Genomic DNA, 25,753 nt, shown 5'->3' on the forward strand with positions numbered 1-25,753 from the left:
TTGAAAAATACAAGACATTCTAATTTTATGGCTATTGTTGCGATTAGTTTATGTTTAGTCTTCACCTTTGTTTTATAGTATCATGGATAAAAATAAATAACTGCCATGTTGGACTGTCTTATTTCCTTGTAAATATTTATAGCATTACAAAAAGGAATTTTTGCAACAGTAAGGTCATATTGCACGTAGTGTTTATCCCGTGGCATTTCTTGAAACAAACATTTCTCTTATTTGTTAAAGGGTATTTTTAATTTAAAAATTTTATTTACTCACTTTTTGCTCAATTTGTTGTACCATAAAGTCAAGTTTGTGCGATAATTTAGTCATCACGTTTTAGTAATTTGTTCAAGGACTGTAGAGAGTTTTTTCCTTATTGTGACCGATTTTATTTTAAAATATGTAGTTTGAGCGTGACATTTTCCGTCACTAGCATTGTTAAGTAGTCGTAAATAAATCAATCTCCTGCCAGTGAAAGATATGTTTACCATAAAAAGTACGGAAAAACAAAGCTCTAACGGGTGAACGAAACTCAAAAGACGAGAAGCTGCGATAAAGCTGTCGATAGGTGCAAGGTGCTGCGAGCTTTCCCGAGCAGACAGTACAAAAAGCCCCAACATGATACCATTTAACGATGTTCTATCAACCGACTTATTTTCCGGCAGATTTGTGGAATTTTTACGTCTACGCGCCAATTTATTACGATTTATCGTGTCCATAATAATAGCAGCGAAATTTATTTAAACAGTAAAATGTGCAGATGTGTAAATTTTGCGCATAAATCACATTAATTAAAATTCATGTGGATGTAATCATTTTTCGTTAGAGATTTTCGCGAAATTAATTTAAAACATGTCTATTATTGATATTGCATTCGAACAGTTACAACATTCTCACACTCTGGCGAGTTATTAATGTGCGACGGGGCGAACGCCCGGGAAATAGTTGTTTGGTTCAAACAATCATCCAGAAAACAATTCAAAATTCGCACGCATAAATAAAGGACGGCCATTATCGAATCGGAAACGTTCTAATTGAAACGGACTCCAAGAGCAGCAAAATCGTTCCAGCAGACTCGCGATTTAAACGGAAAATATTCTCGCAATTTATTAGAGCGATCCTCGGCTGCTGTTTTGATTAAAACATAAATATCGTTTAATGAAACCTTTGCAGAATATTTGAGAAAACCGTAGAGTTGTCACCAGGGGCGTCCGCCCGATGTGGGGCACAAAAGTCTCGCTAAAATCCTAACCAAGTGTTGTTTCATTTTACTATTAATCGGCTGAAATATTCGGTAAATAACTGGGAGCTGCAGTGAGTTAGGAGTTTTGGGTGGGTTTTGTTGTGGTCGCCCGCCACTGGATGTTTGCTTACATTTCCTGGCTTCTTGTATCGAGAAACCATTAAATTGCAAATGCAATTTCCGCGAAATCCTTTCGTTGGCACGGCCATAATTAAGATGTCCTGCGCTTATTCAGCGACTCAGACAGGATAATTGGCCAATATTTTTGCGGCAGTCGACTTGAGCATTGTAATCCTGGTTTTAAACAAGGATAATCCAGTTTAGTAAGCTCGTGGCCACGAGAGCTTGACAAAGTGTTTCGACTCGATGATACTTTCCTATTTCTGGCCAACTATGCTGATCGAGTCCGATGATTAACGTGAAGCTATTAACTGAACAAGAGCCCTAATAACCTCGCCGGTAAATGTAGCTAGTTGCGTTTGATAAGCTAATAGTTGTTCTTCGTTTAATTAACATTCTGATATTAGTAGGCTGTCCAGCTGAGGTTGCTCTCTACACCCGCCTTCCGCACATTGATCGATATTAATGACGCGGTATTAGGAATAATACATGCTTCTTGATTAATCACTTCAAACAAGAACAGATAGGATATCTGATACATGCAATTATCTTCATGATTAATCTTTGCGCCAGACTCGGACAGAGCTATTTTGATGATCTGTGTATCGAATAGCGAATCTTGTTAGCTTAACCTCCGCTTCAAGTCCACTGTCAATCACGGACAACGCACACAGGGCTCAGGTTTCACCACAAAAAATGCGCCGCGATGACAGCAGGCTTAAGCTTTCATTTTTTGAAAAACTGTACACTTGAACAAGAGTCAAAATAAAACTAATTGTATTTTCTGAAACCAAGTAATCGCTAGCGTTTAATTTAAAAATTCATTAATTTTTAAATCAGTATAACAGAGAGGGGTAAATCCCAGCAGCGTTCAAATGGGGTTTCAAACCAGTTTCTGACAAAAGGGTTAAAATACTTGCACTTTATTGATTTTGCGTTAATATTGTTGTAAAAAAAATACATGCATAAAGGAAATGCAGTTTTTTCAGAGTTTATTCTCTGGGAATAAAGAATAACGCTGGTCTGATTACGAATATTCAAATGCGGCAAGTTTTGCTATAGTCAGCTTGTGTTTGGCGTGAAATAATAGTTTGTGGGTCTGTTAATTCTTGTGTTTACACAATAAAAAAGTAACTATTTGTGTTATTTTCCCGACTGCGACAGTGTGTTGAAACAAATTACATATTAACACAGCTGTTTTCTAATTTATTCGACATGAGTTATTTGATTACCATAATAACAATATAAATAATAGATGATCCAGTTTGAAAATGGTTGATAATTTTGTGTCGCTTTTGAACAATATTATTACGAGGCACGTCCGGAATGTGGTGGAAACTATTCAAGGCTGATATTTTTGACATGAGCTTAACATTTAAAGTTATAACGACACAATAATCCGTGTTTTCGAGTCGCAGTTGTGCGAAATTTTTGGAACGTTTGGTCGTCGGTAAAGTGGCAGTTATCGCGAATATAAATCGAGTTATATTTATGTTTTATTAGGATCATTTGAATAAAGAGTGTTTTGTTGAAGTCTTTATTGCTTTAGTGAGAGTATTTTTGTGCGCTCTGCTCCTGATAATGGCTGAGGAGAATGGATTGTTTGTTCGCAGGAATCCCTTGCTGTTTCTTGTACCATAATCCTTTGAAAGTCTTTGACCGTTTATCTAGGCAACTGTCGATCGGGCGTTTCATAAAAGCTTCTATCTAAAGCTCGCACGTTCCTGTCACTCCTCTCCTCCTTCCATTGTTCGAGTCAAAATGTTTTGTTCATAGCACCACTGTCCTTCCACTATTGATAACCTTAAAATTACTCTTTTGTTGGGTTTGATTGACGCGCTTGTGGCTGTCGGACAACGATAGAAGCGTTAACTTTTCGCGGAATTAATTGGAAAAGACGCGCGTGTTGGATTTTTTCACAAATCCGTTAACTGGTTTGGTTTACATTTTTGGGTCGTGCCACGGAACTAGCACCAAAGGTAACAAGCAAAAGTGGTAATTTCGGTAATTACACACCGGGCAACAAACAGGTTGACCAGACTTGTAATTTGATACGATTTTTAAACATTCACAAACGCGGGGTTTTCGGCGATAATTGCGCGAGATCAAAATTACAACCGCGAATTGAATTACAAGAGGGAAAAGCGATTCAAAGACATAATTGAGCTCCGCTCCAGTGCTTTACTTCGATTGCTTGCGGAGGGTTTTCTATTAAAAGTTTTTAAAGTCGTTCTCACTCTCGAAAATAGTTTGCTGATATCGGGATGAGCTTGTAAAAACAAGAGGCTTTTCTTTGAAGTTTGCTTAATTAAATCAGAAATGACTCGGAAAAATACGGCGGAAATTGAGGGTAATTCGGAAGCTTCCGTTGGCAAGCACTGACGCATCAACAATGAATCTTGACGGATGTTCTAAATACTAATACGAATCTGAATGGAGGATAATAAGAGAAGTCGGAAAATAGGCCCTAACACAATCATCATTCATGCTAGGTGTGTGCCTCCAGCAAAACTAACTCATTCCACAGCCACGGTTATTAATGACTTGTAAAAATTATTTTTGCGCTGTTAATGGACCTTAGATTTATCCACCTGACTGGCAATTGGAGGTCGATAATTTTTCCCGTATCCTGATGTGGGTTTGATTTCATTCCTGTATGATATAACACGGGGAAATTAATGGTACATTGTCCCGAACAATATTTCTCAATTATCGGCGATGGCGAGATAACACTTCGCTTGTGCATTCTTACAATAATTAATTTCAATTGTACGCAATTACACACGCAATCACCGATGGCACTTGACGTGTTATTGACACTGTAACAGCCTGAAACCGCACTTTTTGCCAATTATTCTTGTAATTACAGCTGACGCTCCTGAAAATACTATTCGCCTTCAGCTCGCGTCTCCCTAATAAAATTAGAACAGCATTAATATGTCAACTCTTACCACACATTTGGCAGCCGTTTGGCCGTTCCCCGAACAATTAAAATATGATTTACATGTGTTTAACCACGAAATGGTTCATTTCGTGTCATCAGAGAGGCGGATGAAGTGAAAGTTCCGCGTTTTTTGAGCCTTGTCACGATTTATAATCTTTACCTGTGAGTGAAAAATGTTGTTTTGGGGAAATTTTGACGGATTTTTCCACTTCAAAAGGTTGGAAAGTGGCCAGTTCTTCCAGTGTTGTTGATGGAAGTCATTAACATGTAAATCGAAAAAATTACGGATCGTATAAATAGAATCTTAACGAATTTTCTTGTAATTCGTTTGCCGGTTAATATGCATATTTTTCCATTTGTTAATGACGGAATGTCGAATGAAAATTGTCGAATCTAATAGTCGTTAATCTTGAGGCGACGTTTTAATTTCAGTGCGCGGAAAAACGTGGGCCAAATTGGATAACTTAGCGCTGAAAAGGTACAAAACGATTACCAAACTCCGTGTCTAAATCACGTCAATAAACTAATTTAATTACGGCGGTTATAAATCAGATGTTAAGTGTTCAGCGATGAGTGTGTGACTTAGTGGCCCAAAGTGTGACTTCTGTCGGGGATTTATGGTGCGCTAAATTGGGATAATTTGAATAAGTCCAATAAACTAAGACATAAAGCGTCGGGACATTAAAAGGCCCGAGTGCGATAAAACGGTGCGGTTTCGTGGCATTGTTATTTTTTTGAATATCGTTCTTTTTAATTGTGTTTTGACAGAATCGAACTGAGCCCGATATAATTTCGCCGAGCATAACAATAAAGCTATTTTCAGGACACAATTGAATCACTGGGTACACCTTATCCATAATGGAAGACATAAAGTCCGCGCTGGTTACAATCAATATGCGCTCTCAGGGTAATGGAACACAGGCTCGAAATCAAAGTGCGTCATTTATATTACATATTTGTAGTAAGTTTCAATTATGTTACATCCAATAGGGTCGACGCAACTGTTTTTAACACGATATTGAGTTTCAACTTTGTTAATTAACATCCAGCTTTGACGATGCTTTAGCGCCATGAATGCATGAACTAAGGGTAGTGTCGGTAATAAGCCAAGTTCTTCTCAAAGGGACTCCTTCAAAATTCACCTAATAAGCTCCAGGCCTTACAACTAGCTCAAGGACTCCAATAAGTCGGCACTTTTCACCACTGGCTCGGACTAATTAAAATAAAACCTGTACTTGTCTGAAAATTGATAACTTTGCGACATTAACTTGTCCATTTTGTTCAATTAAATCCAATTAGACCGAGTCCTGTCAGCTCTTAATTTTATAATGTCTTAAAATGCAAATGTGTTGTCGTCCAGGAATATAAAGTATCTTTGCTCTGCGCCTATTCGCGGCCGATTTTTCCGAGATATCAATTTTAACGTTCCAGCTAACACTTTTCTAAATCGTAGCCAATCGGTTTAATTTACGACCGAAGAAGATGTTTGCTCGGCCGTCCCCTACATATAATTGCTATTTATCTATAAAATTCCAATCCATAAATAATTTCAGCCAAGTGATTATTAACACAACTATCATAAATCGAAGCCGCATTATGCAAAGTGACAAGTAAAATTTAATTATAGACCTAATAAACCTAACGTTTAATCGCACGAGTAAAAAGCATACTTTACAGTCTACCTCCAAATGGCAAAAGCGGAAAAAATCACGCAGATTTATTACCGGAATCCCGGGAATGCGTAAACGGAAACTCATTCTACGCACGGTTGTATTTACAAGCAAGCGACTGGGCGTAAATTTTCGGAGGACATAAATATGCAAATGATTTTTAATCAGGTAATAATTACTAGCGGTCTGCCAGTTGAGAATGCAATTACAAAAATCCGTATTAGGCGAACTGTCTGCGCTAATTAGAATCACACCTGTGTTTGATTTATGCGGCCAGCTTGGGAACAAGGCTTACGATTGTTTGACGTAATCGCAAACGTATCGTTCTTCAGTACAACTCCCACTGAATGAGCTTTCTCTTCAGTGGGGTAGTGATATTGAATCAAAAGAGAGCGACAGCTTTTGGACAAACTGATTGATGGAAAATTCGAAGATCAATGACGGGAACTAAAGATGTAGCATTTTTGGAAAATTTTGCTTGTTTGTGTAAAAAGGAGGTGTTAATTGCGCAAGCAGCGCCGTTGTTGCTTTTGGCGCCGGTGGTGATCCGAGCAAAAATCGTTTGTTGTATTTGGAAGAAGACCGGATTGTCAGTCACGTGCAGGCGCGTTTCGGTATTAATTTGTTTGTTTGTGTTCGGCTTAGTTATAATTAGCGTAAAATTGGTAAAGCTCCGGCGTCGCGGCGCTCTTGAGTGCCGACGAATTTTAAAATGCATAAAAATATTTGCAAAACTAATTATCGCCGCTGTCAGTGGCAGACACTGTGACAAACCGTAATAACCGAGGGAGGTCAATCAAAACAGATTGGATACAAAATAACGGCAGAGGTCTCCAGAGAAGGATAAACAACCAATCACAGAACGAAGAGCGTCTGCACGATAATCGCGTTTTAAATTAACCGCGTCGCACATGTTTGATATTAACGCTAAAAATACGGCGGCTTTTCATATCGGCCAGGAAACATGTTTATTACAACGGGACGGAAGATGCACTTTGGTGGGTTATTCTCGATTCACTTCTCCAATTAACATGCCTTCTCGTTATCGGCACACTTTTCTATCTGCGCTTTCCAAGTTTCAATTACGAGCTGCTCATCCGTTAAATAATATCGGATTTTAATGTTCCGAAGCACTTTGAAGTTCGGACTCAACAGACATGATTTATTTTAATTTCATATCTCATCTCATTTTTGATCAATATACGCAAATATACAAGCCGCGTTTACGCAACGCAAAAATAAACTTAGAAAAATCACGTCTTGTAACCAGCTGTGGATCAGGATTATCGGGAAAAACTGTAATATTTATAAACGCTGTTCTTTTTGTAATAAAATCTGTAATGAAACGGCAAGAGACCGAGGTATGGCGCATTAAAATTCCATTTATGAAATATTCACCATCAGTGCTCCAGGCACAGGCATTAAGACATATTCGAGCCTCATAAACTCAAAACACTTAGTTTAGTTTGGTGGAATAACGCATGTGATGAAATTGTTTTGAGATGCTTTTGAATTGATTTTTTTGCCATTAACGGTGAAAATATTACAGCAATAATCGTTAACGTGCAATATTATGTAAAAGTGTTATACGACTCTATAAATTTTTACTCCAGGTGTATGTTCTGTTTGCCTGGTCTAAATCGTTGTCCCGACAATTCGAGATTCCACTTGAAAACTTTGTTAATTTCCTTAAGAAACATTCAGAGGCAAAATGGCCGTTAAAGTCCGCGGCAAATCGGTGAAATATTAGCGCAGCTTTCATCTGCAGGCATCCATTGAAACTTGAAACTGTGGGGTGGAAAAAGGCATTTTAGTGGAATGCGATACCGGTTTACGTTTACTGACTTTATAGAAAGATGAAAGTGATTGATTTTCTAATAGGATCTCGAAGGAACCGAAAGTGAAGAGAATTTTGGTTTATTATTGCGGTTGGACGTAGTTCACAAAAAATCAAGCGATTTTATGCAAAGCCCGTTTCTATTCCTTTGATTTTTCAAGCGCAAAACAAGTTTGAAATTACATTTGAGTTTTAATATTTGCCTAATTGCTACTCGTGTCTCACGCAGAGTGATATTATTTCAACGTGAGATAGATATGTCATGGTTTTTTACTCTTGATTTATTTTTGCTTAATAACTGGCAGGTAATCTTCCTACGGTGAATAAAGCTAATTTAACTTTAACGAAGCGAATTTTCAATCTTAGTGCGTCTGGAACTTTCTAGTTTTAAAGTTGACATTTATGTTATTATGACAAAATTAACTGCACTGAATAGACTTTCATTTAATATCTGCAACTTTGAGATACTTCCGAAAGGTCACCAAACCTTTAATTTTGTTGCCGGTAAATGTCAGAGTAATTGCAATTGAGTCGGCGTCAAATATTCATCCAACCGCATTTTGTATCGATTCGCGCGATCTTTTCTTTGGAAACTGTTTTGGGAGAAGGCATAATAATGGCAATGATGCGCCGGTCGAAGTCGATGTATTATATCAGGAATCCTCGTCGTAATTGAATCAGAGGCGCAAACGAAATAAAGTGATATGGCGTGGAATAAGAAAGATCAGGACGGAGAAAGACGGCCCCGACTTAATCCCAACAGGAGCCACAAAGCCGAGTGTTTGCTGACGGAATGAATGCTCGTTACTCGACGGGATGTTTGACATGACCTGTCAAACAGCAGCAGTCGTCCCGATCTAATCTGTGTCGGAAGACGGCCAGGATTAGGCGAACGCGCCGAAGAAGGCGTCTGATCCATCGCAAATTAAGAAATATGACACCGACCGCACTAATATAGGGGTTGCAATACCTGCGCAGTTAAATCAAAGCTGGCAGGTAAATACGGAGGGTGCAAGATTTCTTTGCATGTTGTACACAGTATCGGCAAATATACGGATCCTGACCGGTAATATTATGGTGAGCTTTGTGCTTTGTGTCGGGAATAGAAGCACCCATTGAAAATCAAACAATTCAATGGGAAATAAAGAAATCCGTACGTGCGATTGTAACTGAGCAACGGCTTAGGCTTGACGGAAGTTCTGCGTTATTGCGATATGAACTGCTGTTGCGAATAAACCGAATTAATGGGGCGCTTGTTTCGACGATATATTACACACATTTATTTTTATAGAAAGAGACGAAATGCCGAAAGATAACCACCAAGTTGATGCAACATTTTAGCAAATTATATTTTTTTTTCAATTTTTTTGCTTTGTATGAATTATTTTGTCTCTGCCGAAACAAAATTAAATTATTTCAATTCGTGACCACTTTCATAAAAAATTGTTAACACAAGATTTTGTGTTTTTGTTTTACTTTGTATGTGTTATCAATTATTTTGCCTCCACTGCAAGCCTCTTTCATCAAAATTAAATTATTTCAGTTTGTGAGCAATTTTTATATAAAAAAAATTTATGACATGTTAATTTGATTTTAATTGAATTTTTTTACTTTGCTCAAATATATGGACAATAAAATATAAGTACATTTTATTTCCCCTTTCCTTTGTGTCCAAAAATTAATTAATGGTATCTCGATATTTGGTGATCTTTTCTCTTCAGTTTAATAAAAACCTTGACTTTTCATCTAAAAACGTGTTTAAATTCTTAGAACTTGTCATTTTTAACATAATTTCGTGATTTACTGGCTTACTTTTTAAGAAATTTTGCGAAATAGGGAAGTTTTTGCTTAAAAAAAAGTTAATTTTTGTTCATTTTCGACCAACTTTGGTAATTTTTTCGTTCTAGTTTAACAAAAACAGGAAAAAACTTTGTTTTTGGTCTAATAACGAGTTTAAATTCTCAGAACTTGCAAAAATAATGTAATTTTTAACATACTTTTGCGATTTATTAGCTTACTTTTTAAGAAATTCTGAGAAATAATTAAGTTTTTGACAAAAAAGGTAAATTTTTTTCATTTTCGGCCAGTTTTGGTGTTTTTTCATTCTTGTTTAATAAAAATAGGAAAAACCTTACCTTTTGGTTTAAAAACGAATTTAAATTTTCAGACTTTGCAAAAATAATGTAATTTTTAACATAATTGACTGATTTATTGGCTTATTAAGAAATTTTAGAAATATATAATTGAGTCTTTGCTTAATTTTCGACCACATTTTGTGATTTATTACGTTCTAGTTTAACAAAAACAGGAAAAAATCTTGTTGTTTGGTCTAAAAACGAGTTTAAATGTTAAATGTTAAAAAAAATGTTAAAATGTTTTAAAAAACTTGCAAAAATAATGTAATTTTTAACATAATTTTGTTTGGAAAAGTTACATTTTTGTTCATTTTCGACCAACTTTGGTAATTTTTTTGTTCTAGTTTAACAAAAACAGGAAAAAACTTTGTTTTAGGTCTAAAAACGAGTTTAAATTCTCAGAACTTGCAAAAATAATGTAATTTTTAACATACTTTTGCGATTTATTAGCTTACTTTTTAAGAAATTCTGAGAAATAATTAAGTTTTTGACTAAAAAGGTAAATTTTTGTTCATTTTCGGCCAATTTTGGTGTTTTTTTTTCATTCTTGTTTAATTAAAATAGAGAAAAAACTTGCCTTTTGGTCTAAAAACGAGTTTAAATTCTAAGACCTTGCACAAATAATGTAATTTTTAACATAATTGACTGATTTATTAGTTTATTTTCTAAGAAATTTTCGAAATAAATAATTAAGTCTTTGCTTAATTTTCGACCAAATTTAGTGATTTATTACGCTCTAGTTTAACAAAAAATCTTGTTTTTTGGTCTAAAAACGAGTTTAAATTCTTAGAACTTGCAAAAATAATGTAATTTTTGACATAATTTTGTTTGGAAAAGTTAGATTTTTGTTCATTTTCTACCAAATTTGGTGATTTTTTTGTTTCAGTTTAATAAAAACGAAAAAAAAAACTTGATTTTTAGTCTAAAACAAGTTTAAATTCTCCGAAAAATAATGTAATGACATAATTTTGTAATTTATTGGCTCACTTTTTGAGAAATTTTGCGAAATAGTTAAGTTTTTGCTTAGAAAACGTAACTTTTTGTTCATTTTTGACCAGTTTTGAATGAAACACCTAATTTTTTATGTTTGGATATAAAAGTCCTTTAAATTGCCAAATTTGGCGCGAATTTGTTCGCCTCCTGGTCCGTTCTAAACGCATCGCCTATTACGAATCGTAATCTTATCATCATCTCCTGGCGCGAGCTAGAACAGTCGTTTTCGAAGCAATTACGTCTCAAACTGAAGTGCAATATGTCGTAGTGGCTTCCTAGTTTCAGGATTGTGTTGCGTAAGAGAACGCGTAACCAAATCCTCTTACTGGGAAATACCGCAGGGAGATAGGCATTTACTTTTCCTGATTAATTGCATACAAATTTACACCCTTCTACCAATCTTGCTCGGCTATAAATCAAGCGCGTCTCAGTGTTGTTGTGGAGGTTTTTCAAGCGAAATTACTCTTTGTAAACTCCTTCCTACATGATCATGTTCCACGGCAAAACGTTTATCAAATTTCTGCCTTAGATTGTGGGGTTATTAACACAAAGTTTGATGGCTAGTCGGTCACACTAATCCTCACTTGAGATCACTGAAATACCTCAGGCATAAAACACGTTCTGCCAGTCATAAATTGTGAACTGCTTTCAGCGGATTTTCACTCCTCTAACATTAGATATTTTTGTATACCTTTTTGATCTCCAAGGGTTACGCGCATGAAATATTGCTGAAAATTTTAACAAGCTGAATCCTCAATGACAAGTCTGCTGTGCGATCAAAATAGATATCGTCATTTTGCCGCTCACATCATTCTCAATTATCGGCTTTTAGAAGATTTTCGGGTTATTTATACTTAGGTAAACAATAACCATGTGGCTCATAAACGCCAACTACTGTAGATTAAGGATGATGGATGCTTTTATAACGTTTATATGTTAAAGATTTTCCTCACTCGATTATTAAAGCCATTACCAGAAGATTTTCTTTGTTTTTGGCTATGACTGGCAACTTCACACTAATTGAATTCGTTAATAAGAGATGAGGCAAGAGTCCATGAAATTTTTCTCTTGAATTTTGTTTATTTGCGATAATTTCACTAGCCCGCATTAATTAGCAAACAAATTAGATTTCCAATAATGTAAATGAATTGTTTAATTACAGTATGCAAAATTAATTATTAATGTTAATTAGTTGTTGTTTAATGGTGTAATTAAACAAGCTTTGACTAGTAAACTGCGCCAGGCTTCCATCAGCTGGATCAAAATTTAATAGCATCAGGTGTATTTTAAAAACACGTCGCAATATTTCGCTTGGTATTGCAATGTCTCGATGTAAAATTTAAACAAAGACTTCGATATCTCCTTTATCGGTGTACTTTTATTCTTTCACATTTTCATACGAGGCAATATATCACGTAAAAATATTGCGCACGTAAAAGTTAAGTCTTTGTCGCAGACATTTGCATGTATGGCTGCAATAGCTCGTAAGTCAGCATATGTGTCCATGTCCCAACTAGGATTTACATCATTCATTACATTTCCCAACCAGTCTGCCTCCCACTCCTTGATCTTGTACATCACAACTCGATCTTATCGCGATATCGAAAACGGTAGGTGTGCGGGAATTAATCGTCCGAAGGACTGATCTCTTTTGTGAGCCGAATCTCCAGGAATTCGTTTTCACGCCCCGAGTATTAAAACTGGAGATTTACAGCCAGTGACCAACACACAGTCGTAACTCCCTTAAGTACTAATAAATAGGCATTTATAAGAATGCCACTGCATCAGACAACGGGATTCATGACTATTTAATGAAATTAAACGCTGGAGAAAGCCAGTGTGGCGATTATATGAGAGATAGCCATGAAGGGACACTGGATTTATGGAGATTTACGTGTGGCTGTGGATGCTTGTTTTAGATCCTCTTGAGCTCAACTATGACTGGAACCAACGAGGGACACATCTGCAGCATGTAACCGAGACGACGAGGTGGTTACAAAGTGGTCTGGTACCATTTGTCAGAAAATGGAAGATTAGTGCCGGGACCATCTTCAGCAGATCGCTGATAAACACCGGAATATTTTAGCACAGCTTCGGCAAATCACGCAAAAAAACGGTCAAGAAAAAAAGACACAAATCATTTTTAAATTTTATTTCGAAAAAATTAAATAAACGGATTAAACCTGCGTATCCTTGATTATTTAATCGAATAGTAAATAAAGTTGAAACTAACTTCGCCCATTCTCAAGATTAAAGTATTGCTAGTGATGTTGAATTTTTTTGCGCAGTCTTGTTACAGTGGCGAAGATTTAGTTACTATTGTGAGTAACTTCATTAAAATAATTTACGACGTTTGGAGCTAATATTTTCTCATAACCGTCAAGCAGAACGACTCGGTGATGGGTGTGAAGAACGCTTGCAAGTCTCGAATGCACGTCTGGTTAAATGAGGAAATCGCAAATGCATCATTAAAATAGAAATGAGCGAACGTAACTTATAAAATCTAGGCACATCTCGTGTCTATTACCAGCAACAATTTTAATGAATGTGCGTCGACGGCATAAAAAACCGAGAACAGTGCTAAAGTTTAATCGTCCATTAAAGCACAAAGACGCTTTCGAACCAGGTTGTACAACGATAGCTCATTCTTAGAACCATCAATGACAGTCATTGATGCTTTGGATTTTTAAAGGAATTAATTAGGTTTGAGTTGTGGTAGTTGTAGTGGAGCCGTTGCCACTTCCTGTGGCAAGTTTGGAACTTGCATTAAATCGATGCTTTGATAAGACTAGTAATGATTTATGGTATTCCTGATGCGGGCGTTTCCAGATTCGGGTTACGCGATGATAATAAATTTCCTAATAACGTCGATAATTCAGACGCGTTCACTAACGATGTTATTACGAAACACCTTTCTTAATCAGAGGATTTGATCCTGTCTTGTCACAGGTGAGTCCTTCGTTACACTATATTAAATTTCTTATTCCGTATCTTATGCAAATGCAAGACTTAAAGCCGCTCTGGAGCTAAAAGAAAACTAAAACTGAAATAACCGAGTCTTGGAGTATTATAGGGTTCCTAAAGACAATAACTTGTGGTAATAATCACCTTATAGTGTGATAAATGAACGTTGGAAGCAGCTGGGGTCATTATTGTCATTAACCACTCGATCCACTGCATTATTCCCGAATTGGGTCGATGTCGAACATTCCTCAAGATCAATTTTTAATTTTTTAGCCTCCCTCTGCACCAGACAAACTTACAAATCATTAAAGTACTACTAGAGAGTTGTTGATGCATCTCTTTAATACCGTTGAGCTTAAGTGCAAGTAGATGTGTTATGGCTGGTCATAAAATATCAATCATATTATAAAGAAACATGAAACATCATCGTCCATCACTTCATTATCCTCCTCGCTCTTTGCTTTTAACGCAATCGGTGGATGATAAGGCCAGTTTGTGTCATAACTGGTTTCGAATAATTTTTTCGATTAAATTCCGTTCTTGCAGAATTTTCTCAAATGGTTGGCATTCCAGTAGTTGTTTGCAATTATCGTCGATTTTAGACAATCTCGAGAAAACGCTGATTGGCCAACTTTAGCTGCGAGTACATTAAGTGGAGTAAAAAGAGAATTGAAATGCTTCTACTAAACGAATCTAGGATTACATAGAACGTTGAGAATTTAGAAAGGCGACAGGAATCATTAATTGAAATTAGCTGTAAATTGGAATTAATAGTATCAAGTCGGAATAAATTGTCAATTTGCCTTTGGAAAAAATTCCTCGAATATTTGTCGAGTATCTGCCGCTAATGAGACTAGTGCTCGCAGTTTGATTAGATTTCACTTTTGTAATTAAAGTCAGGTTGGACTTGCAGAGGACACGCAGATTAGTCAAAGTTGAGATAACCAACCGCAGCTTTTTAATTTACTTGCCATTCAATTCCAGACGAGTCGAATATGGAAACGCCCAAGCCGTTATAAATAACGGCGAGAAAATTGTGTGCTGCTGTGTAATTGAATATAATCCGTACCCGAATACTTTGCGTATTCAAAGATGAAAGTCATAAACAAGTCAGATTATTAAAGTTGGGAAATTGCCGAACCGGACGAGATTTCGACGCGGTTCTAATAAATAATAAATTATACGAGAGGCTGAAAAAAATCCTATTTCATGTTTGGATTTGGTTTTTTTGCGCGCTTTACTACAAACAGCACGACCTTTCATGTTCTCAACTCGAGAACGCAGCACGATTTACATTTTGTCGCCACAAGCGAAATACGCGGCCCTTCAATCTGCACCTCCATTAGCGTCTTCTGCAAAGGGATTTTTGGGGGCTTGATTAAGGCCTACACGCACAAAGTACCATGCACCTCCGGCATGCATGGACCCAGCCCACTTTGCATTTTAATCAACCGTTCTTAAAGAAATAAAATAACTCGTCACTATTTTCAATGGTCGTTTTAATGTTTTACAGTCATTTGAGACTGGAACTGCATCAAAACAAACGCAGTTTTTGTGTCTCATTAGTAGAACTTGAGAGAAAAGTGTACAATGTGTTTTTAAATGATTCTCATCTAGTCGACTGTGAAATTTTCATGTAAAATCAGAAAATCGGATATATTAACAATTCTCCGTTTATTAAGTCTCCAATTCGGAAACAAGCTTCGATAATAAAAGTGTTTTCTTGCACGGTGCATCAATTTGGTTGCATTTTAACTGAATTAAAAAAAATAATTGAATTTCTCAACTGACAGATTTGACATTTATTGACACTTGTGCAGAGCGACACAAGTTTCAAAGTTAACTAGATGCGAATCATTTAAAAGCACATTGTGCATTTATTCTCATAGCATTAAAACATCGTTTGGTTGGCTTCAGAGTGGGAAAAACCCTTTGATTAATATTGAATAAAGTGCATGTTGCCATTTTCGCTGCTTATTCTGCCTCTTGGAGGCATTTGTTGCGACAATTTCGCTCCAAGGAGTTGCTTGCCAATTAGTCGGCAGGTAGCTGTGTTTATGTAATTGTGAGTTGCGAGAGAGTGGAGTGAAAATAATGGAACAAATAAACAAATCAATTCGGTAGAGTTCGCCTGAACTGTTCCGACACGTTCTAGTGTAAACGTAACGTCAGTCAGCCAGCAGCAAGAGAACGAACGGTGCGAGCAGTTTATCTAAAGGACACGTTTGTTAATTACAACTTTACCACTTTAGTTTTACCTTTTCCGTTTTACTGCACTTTTCTATACGCTTATTTGGACGACCCGTAACACTCCACATTAATTAGCGCTAAACGAGTTAAGTTTATGACTTTCTGGCTCCGTACACCGGGGGGTGTTAGTCGATCGGTGTTGGAATATTGGGTTAAAAATGCCACCACGTGTAGCGGAGACGGTCGTACTTCGTATATTACACAATGGCCTCCACTCCTTCCGTCTGACATTATTCAATGGAGTCTAGTGGATGAAGACAAATGGAATAGAGCAGTGACCCTTCCCGAGCTGACGGATCTGTCGAATCAGCCGCCGCGGGTAATTCATCAAATGGGTTCGTTTATGAACCATGGAGTGTTATTCTTCCGACCACTCGCTACAGGTGTAGTGAAGCCATTTGTTACGCTGCGTGCCGACAGCTCCAGAACAAGGAGTGTCACTGCAATAAAACGATGCACTTAATTAAAACCGCGATCGATTTCTTCGCAGGATTTTAACAAACGCTAAGACGCTCCGCATTTTCCCTTAATGGCTTATCAAACATATACGGGTCACGTCATTCCGTCACCGCCTCAGATCGCTATCTTTTCAATACCGCAAAGCAGCTTTCGACCGTTTCCTGTACACTTGACCGCTTCTTTCAGTCTGCTGCCTGTATGATAGAGCAGTTGTGGTGGCTGTCTTTGCACTCTCGAAAGCTTCTTTGCAATCCCCTCTTCGATGCCGACCGAGCCGATTAGTTTGTTTGATTTGGCGTAAATGGCGATGCAGTTCGAAAGCTTTCAAGGGGAGAAGACTTGATGAATAAATACATCGCGTGTTTTCCAAGTATGTTTCATGGAATGAACGCTATTTATTACCAGACTGTATTTTACGCAAGTTAAATATTTTTGCGATTTATCATTTACCAGGGGGGCAAAATGAAAAATATTCAAATTGCTTGAGCCAACTTCTCGTGGCGACCGCTGATAACAATTTTCATTCTGGACCCAATTAATATGTTAAATGTAAAAGAGCTCGCTGAAAAATCTAGATAAAGAAGTTTGTTAATGAACGGTAGCTCAAATCAAAGTTATATTTAGAAAGTTGATGCCACAGAAAAGCGTGTTTTCCGTTGGTCACAATCGACGACTTGTAACGATAACAAATTCTTGCACTATTCTTTCTGAATAAAGTAGCGTTACATGTCGGGGAGTTTTTCTTAGGCGGAGCTTGAGGCAGAAGATAAATGATAATGGAAATTAGCAGTAGACGCTTTTTATAAAGGAACGACGTTCTGCACTTTGCAACGGATGCTCGGTGGAGGAAAAGAAGCATTTTTTACACTTAAATTGCTATTTTTCTGGATTAAATCTTGATTGTAATAACAAGCCAGGTTCGTGCACGACTCGTACGAAAGTCTCTACTCGTTTCCGGCAATTTGCCTTAATTCAATTTTTAATGCATTTTGGTGGATGCGCCGGACTAGAACCCACCAACAAGGAAAAGAAAGATGTTTCATTATTTCGGAAATGTAAGCAAACCAATAGATTTATTTTTCTAAAATGGTAATAATAATAATATAAAAAAGATTGAGAAAATTCATTCGGCTTGTGATGTTGAGGGCAAAGTAAATTATTCCATTCCTCCAAGATTAATTTATGTTAATATTTTCCAGTGTTGTCATTTTTGGTAGTTTGTTGCTGCGTAAACAGAATAAAACTTTAGTGTTATTATGATTTTATACATGAGCCAGAGCGGCCACTTGAATAACCACTAATTCCGAGTGAATCCTAATACGTACTCGGAAAACCGCTTTCTTAGGGATAATGAAGGCGCTCCAGCTTGATAAGAATGAATCGTCCTTTTTTCCTCGGCGCAATCTTAGCCTGTCTTCTTGAGTGAGTTTCTTTGTTATCGGTAATGCTCCTCACTTACTAATTTAATTCGCAACAGAACACAATCTCCGTTCCGGTTATCTTGTTTGATTTTGTTTGAATAAAAGTTTGATTGTTCATTTGCGGTTATTGTTTTCCCTTGAGGGCGTGTGAAAATGGCAATTAGGGCCTGCGATCGTTAGTGTCCTTGTCTCGTTAGCAATCGCTCTTGAGTCGTTCTAGGGCTCACTTTACCTCTGTCTGAAACATGTTTGCCGTGATTCATACCCGGATTCGCTCGGATCAGGAGTTGAGCCTGCTATTGTAGTCACACCGGAAATTGCACCCCGGACTTCCGGCTGCTTCGGGATGTGATTTCGATGTCGGATCGGGAAGTCGCCAATTTGTTAGTCGGATCGATAACTCATTTGCATACGGCCTTTGTTCTAAGACGGCAAATTGAAAAAATACTGCATTCCCGGTCTCGGTTTTTGTGACTGCGACCGTTAATAATTTATATATTGAGTTATTATAACTGTCCGGCGCTTGTTAACTTAATTGTGCGGCTTAAGGGGATTGACATGAATTATACAAAATTGCTAAACACTTCGGGTTCCAGGTGTTCTGTGAGGAAAAACTTAATAAAACTCGAGCTTGCGTCCATAACGACTTTGGAACACCTAAAATTTGCAGTTGGGTTTAATCAGATGTCTGTTAAATGAGTTAAATGGTTTCTGCACGGCTTTTATGTCTTACAGTCACCGCGAAACTTCCAGATAAAAGCTCGCTTAAAAACGCGTTACCTTTTTTTAAATAGAAACTAACCGAAACTTTTTTAATTATCGCATTCTTAATGAAACATTTTCTGGGAAATGACTTCTAATTAAAAATCTCTAATTCTGGATGTCGCAAAAGGCAAATCACATGCCCACTGAAACGAAAGCTTCGTGACGAGCGAGAGTTTCAATAACTTGACTTCAGAATTAAGTCGAGCGTCAAGATTTACCGTTGAATGATTAAGGCTCTTTACAAATGTTCGCATTGTTCCAAGATAATTTTATTTGATTCTTTCGGGGGGCAACCTAGCGACACAAAAAGCGAAATCTTTCATACACTGAGATTCTCATTTCTAAAATCAGAGCAGCTGTCTTCCACATAAAACAGAGAAATTTTCATGTAAATCTCTCAGTGCCCAATTTTGAATATTGGCCCCGTTTAGAACACTCATGTGATCTTTCTTGTGCCGCCCTTTAGAAAATCCACTTTGTAAAACGTTGGCAAAGGCCATATATTGCCGTTTTAACCCTCTTCACTACCACTCCTGTTCTCACACGAATATTAAACCATACACGCTGTAAAGGCCAAATTATTTTTTTGTATTCAAGTGATGATGAAATCATTCATATTTGGGAAAATGAAAGACCAAGAAACGTTTTCATAAACAATTTATTCATCGGAAATTAGAATAACACAGCTGTCGCTTTCCGAGTGTGTCGTAAAGACCTTATTCGGAGAGCTCGCCGACTCCTGCGGTTCCAAGAGGCGATCATAAATGTTTATTTATCAACTCGTGCTTTAAATTAATTATCTGCATCAAAGTGTACCTTCTGATGCAAATCCGAATGTCTTATTCAAGCCTTCCGCGAAAAGTTCGCATCCTCGGAAATATTTGATGACTCCTAGTGCACAAAATTAAAAAACTGTCATCGGTTTCCGTCTGCAGCGGCGAACTTTTCGTATAAATCCATTAGGGCGCAAAACAGGTCCCATAAAAATCTGGAAAGCCCCTTAGCGCCGAACGCGACTACACCACATTAAATCCAAATAAACAAACCTGGTGCGAGACGTCAGAAACAATAAGCGTAACCAACATTTCATTCTCTTTGAACTTTTAATAAACGAATCTCTGGTGCGTGTGCAAGTGAAACCGCGAAAACGACATTACTTTCAATTTGTGGTTACTGCTCGTTACTGCTGCATTGCAATAAACGCTAAGCCCCCAGTATAAATTCTTGTTTCGGTGCAGTTCTCAACTCCCATGCGTCTTATTTTATGCGCCCATCTCACGACTCGATCCTGAAGGCGAGGATAAATATTTTATAACAGACAAAACGCCGGAAAGGTTGGGAATAACCGTTCAGGTCGCGGGGTCAACGATAATTACCACTCTTGCGACCAAATTGCTGCTATTGTTCGTAATTTCGAATTCGTTGGCATTGTTTCACACTTAACATCATTATCAACAAACATTTTGCCTGACTTTTTTGTCATAGCGGACGCTCTAATTCAATAAAACATTTCTTGATCCCGAGACAAAACATCACGTCAGGTGAAACATTTATTTCATCATGGACGGAGAATAGGACAATGGAAAAGGGACGAGTTACTGCATATTACATGAAAATCCATCGCAGTGGCATTATTTTTCCATTTGTCGTTAGTAATTTGTAAAAACAACAGTTCCCATATTTGGGGCCTTGAAAGGATCATGAGTGAAATAAGGGAGGATGTAAAGACCTGGACAAACAGAAGGGCGTCCAGAGGTTTACGATTGCCAGATGACGAGCTTTACTAGCTGTGTATTCGAAAATAAACGCGAGAAAATTGGCTTTTCATGTTGCAGTGAAATGTCGAAGGATTCCCCCGGCTTTGGGCGTTTATACCTGAATTAAAAGCACAGAGGGGAGTTTAACTGCAAATTGAATATGAAATTGCAACAGCGTCAAAAAAACAATCCATCATCAGTTTAACCCCAAACTGACCTGAGACTTAATGAATCGAACTTGAATTAAATTAATTTATTGGCATGATTGGGGCAATAATGTAAGGCTAGCGGTGGAAATTCATCACGATATTTGATATGAGAAATTTCATCAATTTAGTATGAAAGTACGGTGTCACATTTTTGACAGTATTCATGTTGAAATTTGATTGTGGCCAATGCCAATTCATTAGTCCCTAGTGAAATTAATTGTGCCTGAATTGGGGCGGACCCGCCAATGTCCCTGACACGTATTTTCTCTATAAATCAATATTTTGCGGGGTTTATTCAAAATTTAAGCCGTCCCTGCATTAATAAACTTAATTTCCGTCACTCTCTTCCGGGAAAAATATTCATCAAGCCACCGAATCGAATCTGGAGATAAAGCTAATTGCGGAAAGCGAATTAAAAATAAATCAGGGGACGCTTTCCAGCGAAAGTTTGTCGTCATTAAGCCGGACTTTGAAAAGGCAAAAAATGCTTTTTTCGGCACGACCAAGCGCAAACGGGCGCACAAGTCAAGGTAAAGTCCATCTGATTCGATTTACAGTCCAGCGAACTATATTATATCTTCGGCAACACCCAGGTATGTGGCGTGATAAACGGCTACAGAATGAACACAGCTCGCGCCTGAATCAGATTCGAATTAAACCGACCTCTTCATTTAGGGTCACAAGGATGAAGGATCTATACCCTGTTGTCGGTTTATTGACAGGTTCTAGTTTTCAGGTAGATTTATCGGTTGTGCGCAGCAACGCCCCGAGATTTTTCATGGATTACGGGGAATTTGAATACGCATATCTGTCTATTCTATCATAATTTATAACATTAACGCCTCCAAGCCCAAGACATTACACTCGAGAGGCTCTCCCAGATCTTCAAAACAACAGCCTGGTGTTCCGAATGGAAAAATGAGTACTCAACTTGTTTTAACACCTTTTTTATTTTTCCTATTTTGATTTTGAAAAAATATTTTTTTAATTATTAATTTTCCTAAACCGACAGTGTAGATTTATTTATAATAAATTTAAAAAAGTGTGTTTTTGTCAAAAAAAATTATTTAAAAAATTAAATAAGATCGACCATTTTATTCGCATCTAAGGCGATATCCAGTTCTGTGAGAAAGACTGGCCCAGGAATGAGTAATTGACCAATAAAAATCTAAAAATCACCTCCTACTTGTTTATCTGGTGCACAAAAAACTGCAAGACGATTGAAGCGTTTGTCATTGGGTATCGGGGAGGGGATTGTACTCCCAACTGTAAAACGGACCAATCATAAGGCGACTAAAACTGAGCAAGAAATTGGTGTTTGATTATTTTGTAAATGTCGGCCAAACCAACTGGAATTTCGCTGTTTTCTAAGAAAATTTCAAGTTTTCTATTACACTTGGGTTCAAAAATCGTTGATAAACTGTGGATCGATTTGTTTTTGATAAAGATTGATTCTCACAATTAGTACGTGTTTAAACTCAAACATTTCGCTAATTTTTCAACTAAAACTCAATTGTTTCGCAAGATTCCGTCACAAAACCCAAAAATGTACCAAATTAAGTCAAAAATCTTTCCAGTCATTATTGTTGGCATTTGAAAAATTCAATAATCCAAATTATGAAAAGACTGACAAAAAATAAGTTGGGGTTTAAAACAGACTTGGATTTAATTGAATTACGCGTTGTGGTGAGAAAGTGTGTTTCCATCAGAGAGAACAAGGTGTTGATTGATTCTTTAGAAGCCTTCCCAGTCGAGGAATTCCTCACTTCGGTTCTAAGTAATCCAAAAAAGAAGAGGAATTTTGACTTAACCCTGGACGACAAAAAGTCCTGTCGCGCCGATGAGACGACATAATTCAGTGGACATGTGTCATTAATGTGCTTATGGCTTTGTTTTTATCATGTCTAGGTGCGGTTTGGACGCTTATAACTAGTTTGAGTGCCATTTTAGAATATAAATGGCACTAGAGGGAGTCATTGCCACAACCTCTTTATGAATTTTTCGCACATCGTGCAAATTAAATCATTTGAAAAATTAAGATGCAAGAGATAAGTGGCGAGATTTCCCGCGATAAAATCGTAAAATTGTAGCCATCACAGCTGGCTCTATTAAGATCGGGCGATAAGTGAGAGTATGGTGTTATTAAACATTGAAAGTGTACCGACGTTTGGCTATTTTGAGATAATGCCGGCGCGTTAATGATTGGACTTTGCGGTAATAAATGAGTTGGGTTAAGCGGAAAAAGTGTTGGACCAACTTCAATACGATACAGAACGTAAATTCCGCTTGTGGACAAGTTGAACATGGTGATAAGCCCGCGTTAACATAATCGGCGATCGACTCTGGGAGTAGATTTATCCTCGCCGAGGAAAAACGCGACTTTCGGTGACTGAAAGGGATGAACTTGGATCTGCGGATGGTTTCAGAGTCCATTGTTGTAATTCCAATGTTTGTTCAACACTCGACATCCCCGTTCGTGAGATTATGTTTATGCGGAGTATTACTGATGTGAATAGAGGAATTAAATCTCTAATCGCCAGCTGTTGTGTTCCGGCGTCTTCTCCTCTACTTCTCAATCTTTTGAAATGTAAATACGCCTTTCTGTTGCTTTTATGATGATGACGTTATTGACGCGAAAGCCGTCTTAATGTTACACTTATCTACATGCACATGATTCGATTTTAACGACTCTTTGGGCGTTAAACCCATATTTCAGCATAGGCGTCGAAAATTGTCGTCGGAGTGTTTACGACTTGTCAAATTCGAGAAAGCAAAGATCGGTTCGTTGCACTTATTGTGGCACAAACACTCAGCACGGATCAATTTTGATTCCAATTCGCAACACAACGTGTTTATGCTTTGATAACCCGCTGTTGATTTACATTAATGCACAAACACGAAATTTTCGCAAAGGTATGCCAGTTTGATCACCAAATAGCCACAGAAATAGACGCGCGTTGACGTTAATTTATCATAAGTTAACACCTCCGTTTGAGTCATTTATTCTTTATTGCTCTTTTGCATCAAGTTTTTAAGACTTGTACATGTCCATGAATATAATCTTAAGAGATATAGTGAGTGGCTCAGTGTGTGCTTTCACGTTTGAAAACACCGGTGAACACAGTTTAATGCTCCGTGTAAAATCCAGACGCTATTATGATAACTTTGTAGACAACTCCTTTGAACCAGTAAGTGTCTGATAAAGACATGCACAAGACCTACATACGGAAGCACAGCCATAACTTTCAATAAATTACCCAAAAGAAAAAAGCTCACTTCGAAACTTTGCAACTTTGCACGTAATGATGGCGCTAAAAAATCACTCGAACACACTAAAACTATAAAAGCGCATTTTCAAAATTTTGTGGAATGGTTGCTAAAATAAAATATCGCTGATTGGATTTTAATTGGATGGGGTTGTGCGAACAAAAACTCGCCATGCCTTCGTGGCAAATTAAGTCTGAGAGTGATTTAAAGAGCTGAGACCTCACCGGAAGTCACTATTAAAGTATGTCTTCTAAAATTGTTCCGCTCTTGCTTTTAAACGTTTCCTCACTACGTCGTAGTCAAAGGGGACTCGTGTCGTACTCGTTAATTTAAAATAAAAACCACCGTCGCACTGCTTCATATTTTATGCAAGAAGTATTACTCGTGTTTTATTCAACGACTGTGGACGCGAATAAAAGGCATATTTCTCCGGATTAACGGACTGAATTTAGTTGTGATTTATTTTTTCCATCTTGGGTCTAAGTATGGTAATACGGGAGCGCATCAAACAACTGATGGTAAAAAGGAAACGCGGATTCTTTCGCTCCTTAAACGGCAAACCCCACTTTCACGGGAAAATATTGACAAGTAGGTTGAATATACGGCCGTAGAATGCATGCATGGGGCTTTTTAATGACAGTGCTGGGCAGAATGACTAACCATTTTCTTTCTTTCCAGGTAAGTACCAAGCTTGGCACATGTGGTGGTAAGTTCAAAATGCTTCGGTTTGGGACAAGGGCTTTGTCACGACTTGTTAACATTATGGTAATTGATGTTCAAATTGGTTTGACCATCGGGCACATTTCATTATTGCGAGTAATTGAACAACAAAGTGCTGCATTTCCATAAGCCTTGCCACGTTTAATACGTTTCCACCTCAAGCGTGAATAAGGTGACTATAGGATAGTGTTTCATTAATATGCATTATAATTCATCAGAGATTTGCCGAGGCCACTCTTCGAACCCCCAATTTACATAATCACATGTTTTGTTACATATTAGAAGGGGTCTGTGGCGTTTTTTAACGGCTGGCCTGTAATTTACATAGACCATTGCATAATCCATTGATGAAAAAATGCCAATTTCTATGGAGTTGTCTTTAGTTTAGTCAGCTAGAAGCACTTTATTATGGAGCTTCAGGAAATGCGACACAAACATGATACATTCACTCCCGAGTTCAAAGGAAAAATGCAATATCCGTTGGATTTCAAATAACGCGACCATTCGAATCAACTGCTTTTACTCGTCGATAGTATTGGATTCTTTCTGTGTGGTTCAGTCACTGTTAACAAATAATTTTTACAAACCAGGGCGGGTCCTACAGTTCGAGAAATTTGTCCGCCTAATTGAGACCAGGATTTATGAACAAACACTGAATTTGTTCCTTCGATCTGTATTTGTTAAATTACACCTTCCACCAGTCGGCATACACGTTAAACTGTGGTTTTTATCACTTATCACGGTTTTAGTTCTAATTTCGAGTCGATATTCAGCCGATCAATCATCATGACGCTTAAATTAGTCGAATATTTATTGCTTTTTGTCACGTCTGTCGTATGTACATACATGTGGCTATCTGATTGGTTCCACATTTCCTCTATTTGTGTGTCTTTTTCCCGTGCGTGGTTGTTGAGTGAAGATTAAAATCTACTCTGTGGCAGTTTAACCGCCCACCTTATCTATTTTATGTAGTTCAGAACACAATGATGAATGGAGATTCTC

General features: G+C 37.4%; 1 protein-coding gene across 3 annotated transcripts in view; it reads left to right on the top strand.

Annotated features, from left to right (window-relative positions):
- Nucleotides 1–25,753, top strand: part of sli (slit) — a 109,838-nt gene that overhangs the window by 4,592 nt on the left and 79,493 nt on the right. The window lies entirely within an intron of this gene.

Source organism: Tribolium castaneum, chromosome 4, assembly GCF_031307605.1.
Source record: "Tribolium castaneum strain GA2 chromosome 4, icTriCast1.1, whole genome shotgun sequence".
In the NCBI taxonomy this organism is placed as follows: domain Eukaryota; kingdom Metazoa; phylum Arthropoda; class Insecta; order Coleoptera; family Tenebrionidae; genus Tribolium; species Tribolium castaneum.